The sequence below is a fragment of the Lacerta agilis genome, chromosome 3 (assembly GCF_009819535.1).
Source record: "Lacerta agilis isolate rLacAgi1 chromosome 3, rLacAgi1.pri, whole genome shotgun sequence".
NCBI classification, from domain to species: domain Eukaryota; kingdom Metazoa; phylum Chordata; class Lepidosauria; order Squamata; family Lacertidae; genus Lacerta; species Lacerta agilis.
The window spans coordinates 63,013,188-63,021,832 of NC_046314.1; the positions used below are offsets into that span (position 1 = coordinate 63,013,188).

The window sequence follows — 8,645 nt, forward strand, 5'->3', positions numbered from 1 at the left end:
AAATGGGGGGGGGGGAATGAAGCGGTGATTGCCCCCCCCCCATGGCTGTGATTCCAGGATTCTCCATTAAAGGGGCTAAGTTGGAGGGGAGTCACTGACCATATGTTGAAAGGTTGTCAGTGCACTCCCCATAGTTGCAGTGAAATGGGGGTAGGCACTCTGCCAAACAAATGTCTTCCAGAGCCAGCCCACTTCCCTGATTACCCTGATGTGCCCCAGATCCCCAGCTGGGGACTGGGAGGGATACACACCCAATATATGCCAAGCTCTTCCTACACCTGAAAGTTTAAATAAAGTTGTGGCCAATTTAATCACATAACATGTTGTCATGAGTCATTCATTTCTTCCGGGTGGCTCTTGGGGTCGGGGGTCTCTGCTCGGGCACGCAAAGCACACATATCCCACAAAATAATAATAATGGGGAACTACTCCCCTTCTTTATTGCTATGACTGTGTCTTCTCCATAACTCTAGAGTCACTGGGAGACTGGAACCCAATTTTGCTGGGGCACACCCTGATTTCTGAAAGTGAGGGTCTGTCTCCTGAGGTCTTTGGGCTCTTCTGGCTTACAATAAATATAGCAGGATATTGCAATGCCTAATATTGTAGGGATGATAGTTATGGAGTGGAAGGAGTCGGAAAGAATGAGGAGGGGGGGGGGAAGTGAAGAAAGGAGATAATAAAGGAAGAAGAGAGATGGATAGAGAGGAGATGACATGGGGCATTCTTTCCTCCATGTCCTGGTCAATGATTCCAGCAAGGACAACTTTCTCTGTCATGCTGTGATACAGAAGTCTAGGCTGCAATACCTGGAAACAGAAGCAAGTACTTCCATTCTCTCTGAGAGACACATTAGTCTCCATCCCTGAAAGGTTATGATCACTAGGAATGGATACACCTCTGGGGAGCACATTTTCTCATCCACCTTCTGTTATCTTCTTTCTTTCCCAACATCACTCTGATCCCTTTATTTAAAGTTATCCTTCTTGAAATCTGTTGCTTTATGATAATCATTTCCCTTTGTTCACATGAAGTTTTAATCTTCCTTTGCTCTATCTGATTTTTGTGATCTTTCCCCACAGCCCTTACAATTCCATCCAAGGGTATTGGCTTGTTTTGAGCTTTTTTCCCTCTCCCTAACGAAATTTGAGACAAATAATGAATAACCTAGAAATGCAGCAATGGGAATCTTGCTATACATTTTCTCTCTGAAAATTCAGGCGGTGCAATTAAAGTTGATTTGGTGCTCTAGTATGTCAAACCTGCCCCCCCCCCCAAAAAAAACTACCCAGACTGTTTTGCAAGAAAGAAAGTGACAACAAAATGCACTGGAAAGTGCTGGATAGCAATTGCTTGATGCAACATCATATAACTGTATTTTATAATAAACAAGGAACAATACATCATCATTCTTAGTAGCACAGGTGTTGGGCTGCACTGAAATTGTGCTGCCATAACATGTATTTTTGGGGGAAAAATATATTCCACAGATACCACAATATGCCTGTACCACCTACTCTCACATGAAATTCTCTTCAAGTGATCAGATAGGAATGCCAAAGTGACAGATTTAAAACACAGAAAGCACCTTTCTTTTAGAACCCCCATTTCAGCATAACTTGCAAAGTAATAATAATAAAAAATAGCCCAGGATGGCTTCAGGCTTACAAAAGCACAAGGAGCCTGAGAAAGGCTTGGGGACTGGGGGTGGAGGGCTGGGGTAGCTAGCTTGACTCTCAAGTCTGATCCATGCAGCAGTGGATATCAGCACAAACCTGACAGCTAGTAAATGGATGCAAACATAATATAGGTCTGATAATATGGGTACTGCAAGAGGTTTAAGAAAGCACAGGGGGTGTTTGGGGAGCAGGTTATTATTGCAAATGGGTTGCTGATATATCATGGATGGTTCACTGACAACAATAAAAAAAAACTCATCAGTTTTTCCATTAAAAGAATTAATCCAGATTAAATTGGGGAGGAGGAACACAGGCTGGCATTTTGGTGACAACAAGGGTGTGTGGATGCTGCAAGGAACTTTCAGGCGTAAGGAGCACCCATCCCACAACCGACACCCATCTGAAAGTGCCTATGGTTATCAGGGACTGTGCAGATGAAGAGGGATGGTGGAGACCACCTCCCCAATAGCCCCCCAGAGAGGAGGAAGGGGCAGATAACATAGATCTACAGGACTGGTTCGATACAGGGCACACCCCAGAGGAAGAAGAAGAGGGAAGAAGTTGGGAAATAATGGGAGATGAGGAGCCAGGCAGTATTGAGCAGGCAGGGCCCAAGCAGCAGCTGACAGACACGCTGTCTCTGGGGGGGGGGGCTCCCAGAACCCGTCCCCTCCCCTAAAACCAGGCATTCACTGAGAATAGCAGAGCAGAGGGCTCAAAGGCAGGGGACCCTTAACAGCAACCGTAGAAGAGGAGGGGAGGAGTCTGATGAATAGGGGAGTACAGAGAAGGTGGGGGCATGGAGCTTCACTTGGAGCAACGTTAGATACTGAAAAGTCTTGGTTGCCTTGCCTTGGCATCTGGAATAATTATAAAAAGGAATAAAAGGCCTGTGTTTTCTCTGTCTCTCTGCTTTCCTGGGCAATCAGCCAGGAGCCCTCGACAGCACCCTGACAATGGTGTTCATTGGAAGTTGCTTTATACTGAGTCAGACCATTCACCCATCTAGCTGAGCATTGTCTATGCAGGCTGGCAGCAGCTCTCCAGGCATAGGAGCCAACTCCTACAAGCCAATGTCCCTTTGGCCCCCCAATAAAATATTTGAGGGGTCTCCCCCCCAGTTGATGGACATTGCCATTCAAATGATGTGTATGAGCTGGGTCTTGTGATCTACTATGCAAGGTGGAGCTTACTTGGGCCCCCCAATATTTTATTCAAATTGGCACCCCTGTCTCCAGGGTTTGAACCCAGAGCTGTAGCTAGGTGATCTTGCGCCCCTGGCAGAACCATCCAGATTGCGGCCCCTAGCCACAGACAAACTAGTTCTTCTTTCCACCACTCCTCCAATCCCCCTTTCCACCCATTCAATTCACCCTCTATTTAAAACCATTTCTTATGAGGCAATAATCAATATTTATATTTATGGACATATTTTAGCCGATTTTGCGCCCCCCTCATCACCTGCGCTTCTGGTGGGGGCCCGTCTTGCCACCCCCTAGCGACGGCCCTGTTGGAACCTGGGACCTTCTGCATACAAAATGGAAGCTCTGCCCCTGAGCTCTTCCCTGCTTGTTCAATGGCTAGAACTGAACCAGCTTGCACATTGGATATGATTGCTAGGTCCTCTCTACTTATCAGTGTTAGCTGCAAAACCTCAAATCTAGTATCCCATATGCCAGAGTTTGGGGCTGATTTGTGGTCAATATGCCTTCTTTTATAGTGATGTATACTGTGTAATCATTTAAAGCTTTGCTAGCTGTGTGTGGTATTAGTCACATTTCTCTGAATTGTGGCCAGAAAAATCTTTATTTATTTTTTATTCTAAATCAAGGTTCCCTCCCCCCCCCCGAAATTTACTATTATGTTCTATAGGCGACTTTGAATGTATGAGAATGAGCCGTAGTTGCAACACACGGCCACATTTTTCTCCAGTAAGAATAATTTGGAAGGAAAGGCATTTCTCTGGGCTTATCTCATGAAAACACGCCTACATTTCTACATGAAACAAAATAACAGTGGTCTTTCTTGTTCAGCTGACTCTTGCCAAATAATTAGATTACAGCTATCTCATTAGCATTGAAATGGCATCACCAAAGCACACAAAATGAATGTTTCTGTTCTTTTCACAGAGGGAATATGGTGCATATTTGCCATCATTGTTCAACCATTTGTTGCTGCTGTTCTGCATTAGATTCGCATGCCTGATTTCAGTGGCGAGGAAACAGTGTCCATTCTAGTAGATGTTATTGGACTACATCTGGCCAACCCTCACCATTGGCTATGCCAGCTGTGGATGATGTGAGTTGAGGTCCAGCAGCATCTTCAAGGACATAGGTTCCCCACCCCTGCCTTATTTGCTAAAACTGATCAGAGCCCAATGGCATGTACAGGAAGTCCTGCGACAGAAGATCAGCTGCACACTTTTGGCATTGCCAGTCTTTACCGTTGACATGACTGGGATCATATTCCACACCTTTCTCATTCTTCACTGTTCTACATGGTTGATGGAAGGAGAGGGTGGCCAATGCAGTCATCATGCCTTGCTTTCCAAGGGTTCCCTATTTTTTCCATAGATGCTTTTTCTGGTGAAATTCTACCTGGATATACTTCCAGTGACAGATTTATATACTTCATGCATTGATTCTGGCCACATTTCAGAACAGTCATTTATGTGTAAGTCCAATTGAGATCAATGGGACTGGAGAGAGGGAGAGGGAGGGAGAGAGTTGGCTTCTTGTCTTTGTGGTAAAACATTCCCATAAGCTTTCCTTTCCCAGCTATCCAATTATAATATTTTGTTACTGGGAAATTTGAGCTGTGCATGCCCAGTTTATGGTATGGAATGCTAAGTGCACTGTCCTTTTATGTCATAGACTGGCACCCATGGTTAATGCCTGTAACACTGATGTGCCCAACCTTTGCTTATGGGTGGGAGAGGGGTGGTCTGAAAATTGGGAGTAGCGGTGATCACCGCATTGCCATGGTCAGAGTCACAGTGGCAAGGTTTGCTCTTATGTGCCAGTCCCCTCCTCTGCAGAGTTAGAGATCCCATTAAAATGGTCAACCCCAGACACTTATGGACTCTGAGGGATGTTCTGCTGGTAGAGCTAGTGATTCTCCTGAGGCCCAAGTTGAGCTATGGAATGGTGAGAAAAGAAAGGTCATAGACGCAATTGCTCCTGATCGTCCTCTTTGATGAGTCTGGAAGGCTCCCTGGTTTGGTGGTGAACTTCAGGCAATGCTGTTGCACTCAGGTCCTGCTTGTGGGCTTCTCATAGGTACCTGGTTGGCTACTGTAAGAACAGGGCGCTGGACTAGTTGGGCACTTGGCCAGATCCAGCAGGATTTTCCTCAGGTTCCTATATGTACTTAAGAGTGTTGTATTGCAAAAGTATGTGAGTTATTCTGTGTCATTAAGTGAAACTTGTTGATTAGTTCCCCGTTGCCCTATCACTCAGAAAACCTACTGAAGGAATGTTCCATCAAGGAATAACTAGATAACATTGGTGTCTTTTTTATAGACAATAAATGGATATGCACATTAGCACCAAGCTGTTGCAACATTCTGCGCTGAAATAGACTGAGCCATGATGCAAGGACCGCAATTTAGTACATATGCAGTTGCAGGCAGCTTAGTCATAATGTATGATGCACCAATACACACACGTTTCAGATAGAGCAGTATATCACAAAACGATTAGGCTTTGGGTGATAAACTGCATCATTTGTTCTCTTTGCAAAATGGAAGAATGAAGTCCTTTCTGTGGAATTAGAAACATTGTCAGGGATTGGTGAAGGAAAGTTGGGATTCATTGAATCATGGGAGATAATAGGTATTGTCTCCCATGGAGAAATACCGGTAACTAAAGACTTGGTCGGAGTGAAGGAGCTTTGTTAAGCATAAAGGTCAACATGTGAAGTTTAATTTGAGTCAGGGTTTAGCCTTGAAACTTGTTACCACTGCTGGGATTTAACACTGGAAAAAAATGTGGAAAAGTACTATCGTGCTTCTGAACACATGCAGAGAACTACAGACTCAGGATGAGATTCAACTATGTTGTTGTTGTTGTTGTTGTTGTTGTTGTTGTGTGTAATTCGGTTCACTTATGAAACATGAATTATCCTCTTCTCCTCCGCCTGCACCCGCTATGCATCCCCTAAATTTGCTTAGGACTCAGAAGAGTTTTAGGGTATGTACAGGTGGGCCACACAGGGAGAGGAGAGGGTGGAAAAGTCTCATTGTGCAAGTAGACCTCATTCCCTGTGTGCATTCCCCACTTTGTGTTATGTTGAATTCCACCCTAACCTTTGAAAAAGGAATGCTCTCTGGATTCTACAGCCCCCATTTAACTCCTTCAGAAGTCACATCCCATGACTTTAGTGAGCTGTACTGATTGACCATTGAAGATAAATCAACTATCAATCCCCTCCAGGCTGCTGAACATGTGGGTTCCTGGAGCCCTTGATTCTTTCTTTACTGCAAGTATAGTGCGGCTCTTCTCTTTATTCAAGCAAGAAGAAGGTTCTACTTTAACAATGTTAATGAAAAGGTAAAAGTATGTCTTGTGTCTTGTATTGCTCAGGGTTCACCTGGCAATTCTGTGGCATAATGGATGGCTCATAGAATCATAGAGTTGGAAGGGACCATGAAGGTCCAACCCCCAGCAATGCAAGAAACTTTTGCCCAACTTGGGGCTCAAACCCACAACCCTGAGATTAAGAGTTTTATGCTCTACCAACTGAGCTGTTGGATGACAACTAAAGTAACAAGTGGGGAATGGGAATGAAGTGGGAACAGGTGAGACCATGGAGAGGGAGGAGAACTGCAGACCAGCAGAGAGACCCTCCACTGTTGGAGAGGGACCCTATGCTTGATCAGAGCACACCTGTCTGAGACCATCCTGCTTGTTGGATTGCATTCCAAGCCAGTGGACTGAAATAACTTCATCCTAGTAATTGTATCAGGGAATGGCTCATGTCTTTTACAATTTAACTATCTACCTCTGATGAGCTGGTGGTAGTATTTGACTACTAGAGCTAGACATCGCAGGACCCTGTGACTCGGAGGAAGTTTGTGTTCTGTACTTCTTGCCTGACTTAACATCTGATGTGTCAGATTTGCTGAGATACCGGTATATCACTGTCATAATTGTCACACAGGCACCTGTGGGTTCTTAACCTACAAGTCTGAATGTATAAAAAATGTGGTTTTCCCCCCCTACATTGCAGGTGGTTAACATAATTCACCATGCATTATAAATTTGCTAGTCTGTTTTTTTTTTTCCTTCAGGAGATCAATTTTTTAAAATTATTTTTGTGATATACAGAGTCTAAAAACCACCCAAGAACCTCTCATGCACCCTCCTCTGTAGCTGGTACACCCCCCCTTGGTGTTTCGGGTGTGGGCTTTATGCATGGACACCAGTTTGATTAGGCCTCTGCTGAGAAGCTCCTAGAGCTAAGGAGCCTCAAATCTTCAGCCTTTCAGAGACCACAGCAAATGTGATGAGTTTGTAGTTTGGCACCTCCTTGCACAGCTTGTCGTAAGTAGCTTTGTCAAACTAAACAAGGTTGTTCAACGTGTCTCTTACTTTCCCTTTGGACCACTTCTTCTTCTTGGCTTTTCCACCGGACTTGTTGATGGGGTCCTTGTTCTTCTTGGCCGACTTGCCCGTGTCCTTCTTCTTCTTATCGTCCTTTGGCGGCATAGTATACAGTCAGAGCAGCTACCATAGCTGCTTCTCCCTCGGTGATTTCCGGCCAGAAAGCTTTGCTGGTCTCTGTTGAGGCAGGACGAGAGAGAAGCATTGGTCTGGTGCCAGATGGAAGCCTTGGAGGAGACAGGGAGGGGAAGCAGCAAGCCACCAGCCTCTTTGCCAACCAATGAGACGATCCGTGCAGTGGTTACAGCGTGAAGCTACTGAAGTTGACTTGGGGGTGGAGATCACAGCAAGTTGTCTTTTGAATTTCATACGGGTAGACAAATCATAAGGAATAATTTCTTGGCATTTGTAACAAAAGCTCTCTGTGGGCAAAAGGTTAACAGGATAAAACAAATAGCAGTTCCAGGTGAACTGCACGTGGTCACACACACACACACACACACACACACACACACTTCAACACTCAAGAATGTAAAAACTTGGTTTTGAGAAACGCTGTACATCTGCTTGCCCCAAGGCCTAAGCTAAGCTGATGTTTAGCTAAGGAAGGCTAAGAGGAAGCAGACTCTGGTATCAGCATGTGTTTTAACTTGTTACTTCAGTGTCTGTCACAAAGCAATTTTGGACATAAGATACTGTGCTACACAAAGGAGCTTTCTTCTGTGGGAAAGCAGTTCTTAAGCACTCCCTTGACTTTTCTGACAGCCAGCAACTTCTTTCATATAGTAAAACTGTATCTTTGAAAGCTGCCACAGACTAGCCTGTAGGTAGGGATGGGTAAATATGCTGTATCATGTTGTGTTTTTCTCAGTTTCTCACCTTTTCAGTCTTGAGTTCTCCACATTTCCACATCAGTTTGCAATGTTTATCAGAATTTTAGTGCAAATTTTCCCTAATGTACATATTTTTTGCAAGCAATTTCCTCCCAGTATAATGTGTATTTGTAGGTTAATCTCACCAAATTATGCATTTATAGGCACGCTTTAGCTTAGTGTATACTTTTTATGCATTACTTGGCTGGAGACCTGCATTGCAAAACTCAAAGAAGTGTGAGTTTCAAAGGATGGCTGCCTTTTAGTTTGCATGTTGCTTCTGAAACTCTGAATTCAGCCGAATTGAATTTCTCCCCCATCCCTGCCTGTAAGTCACCCAGGATAAAAATGGATACCTGATCTGTGCTGAGAAAGTCAGAATTTGAAGCAAAGTATAGTGAACATACCACCCTCCCACCCCTAATTGTGGGATATATTTCTCAGAAAGATATGAATTGTGTCCTTGGCTAATAAAAATAATGTATGTTAAA

General features: G+C 44.2%; 1 pseudogene; it reads right to left on the reverse strand.

The window, feature by feature from the left end:
- Positions 1 to 6,987: 6,987 nt before the first annotated feature.
- LOC117044617 lies at positions 6,988 to 7,387 on the reverse strand (annotated as a pseudogene).
- Positions 7,388 to 8,645: the final 1,258 nt, after the last annotated feature.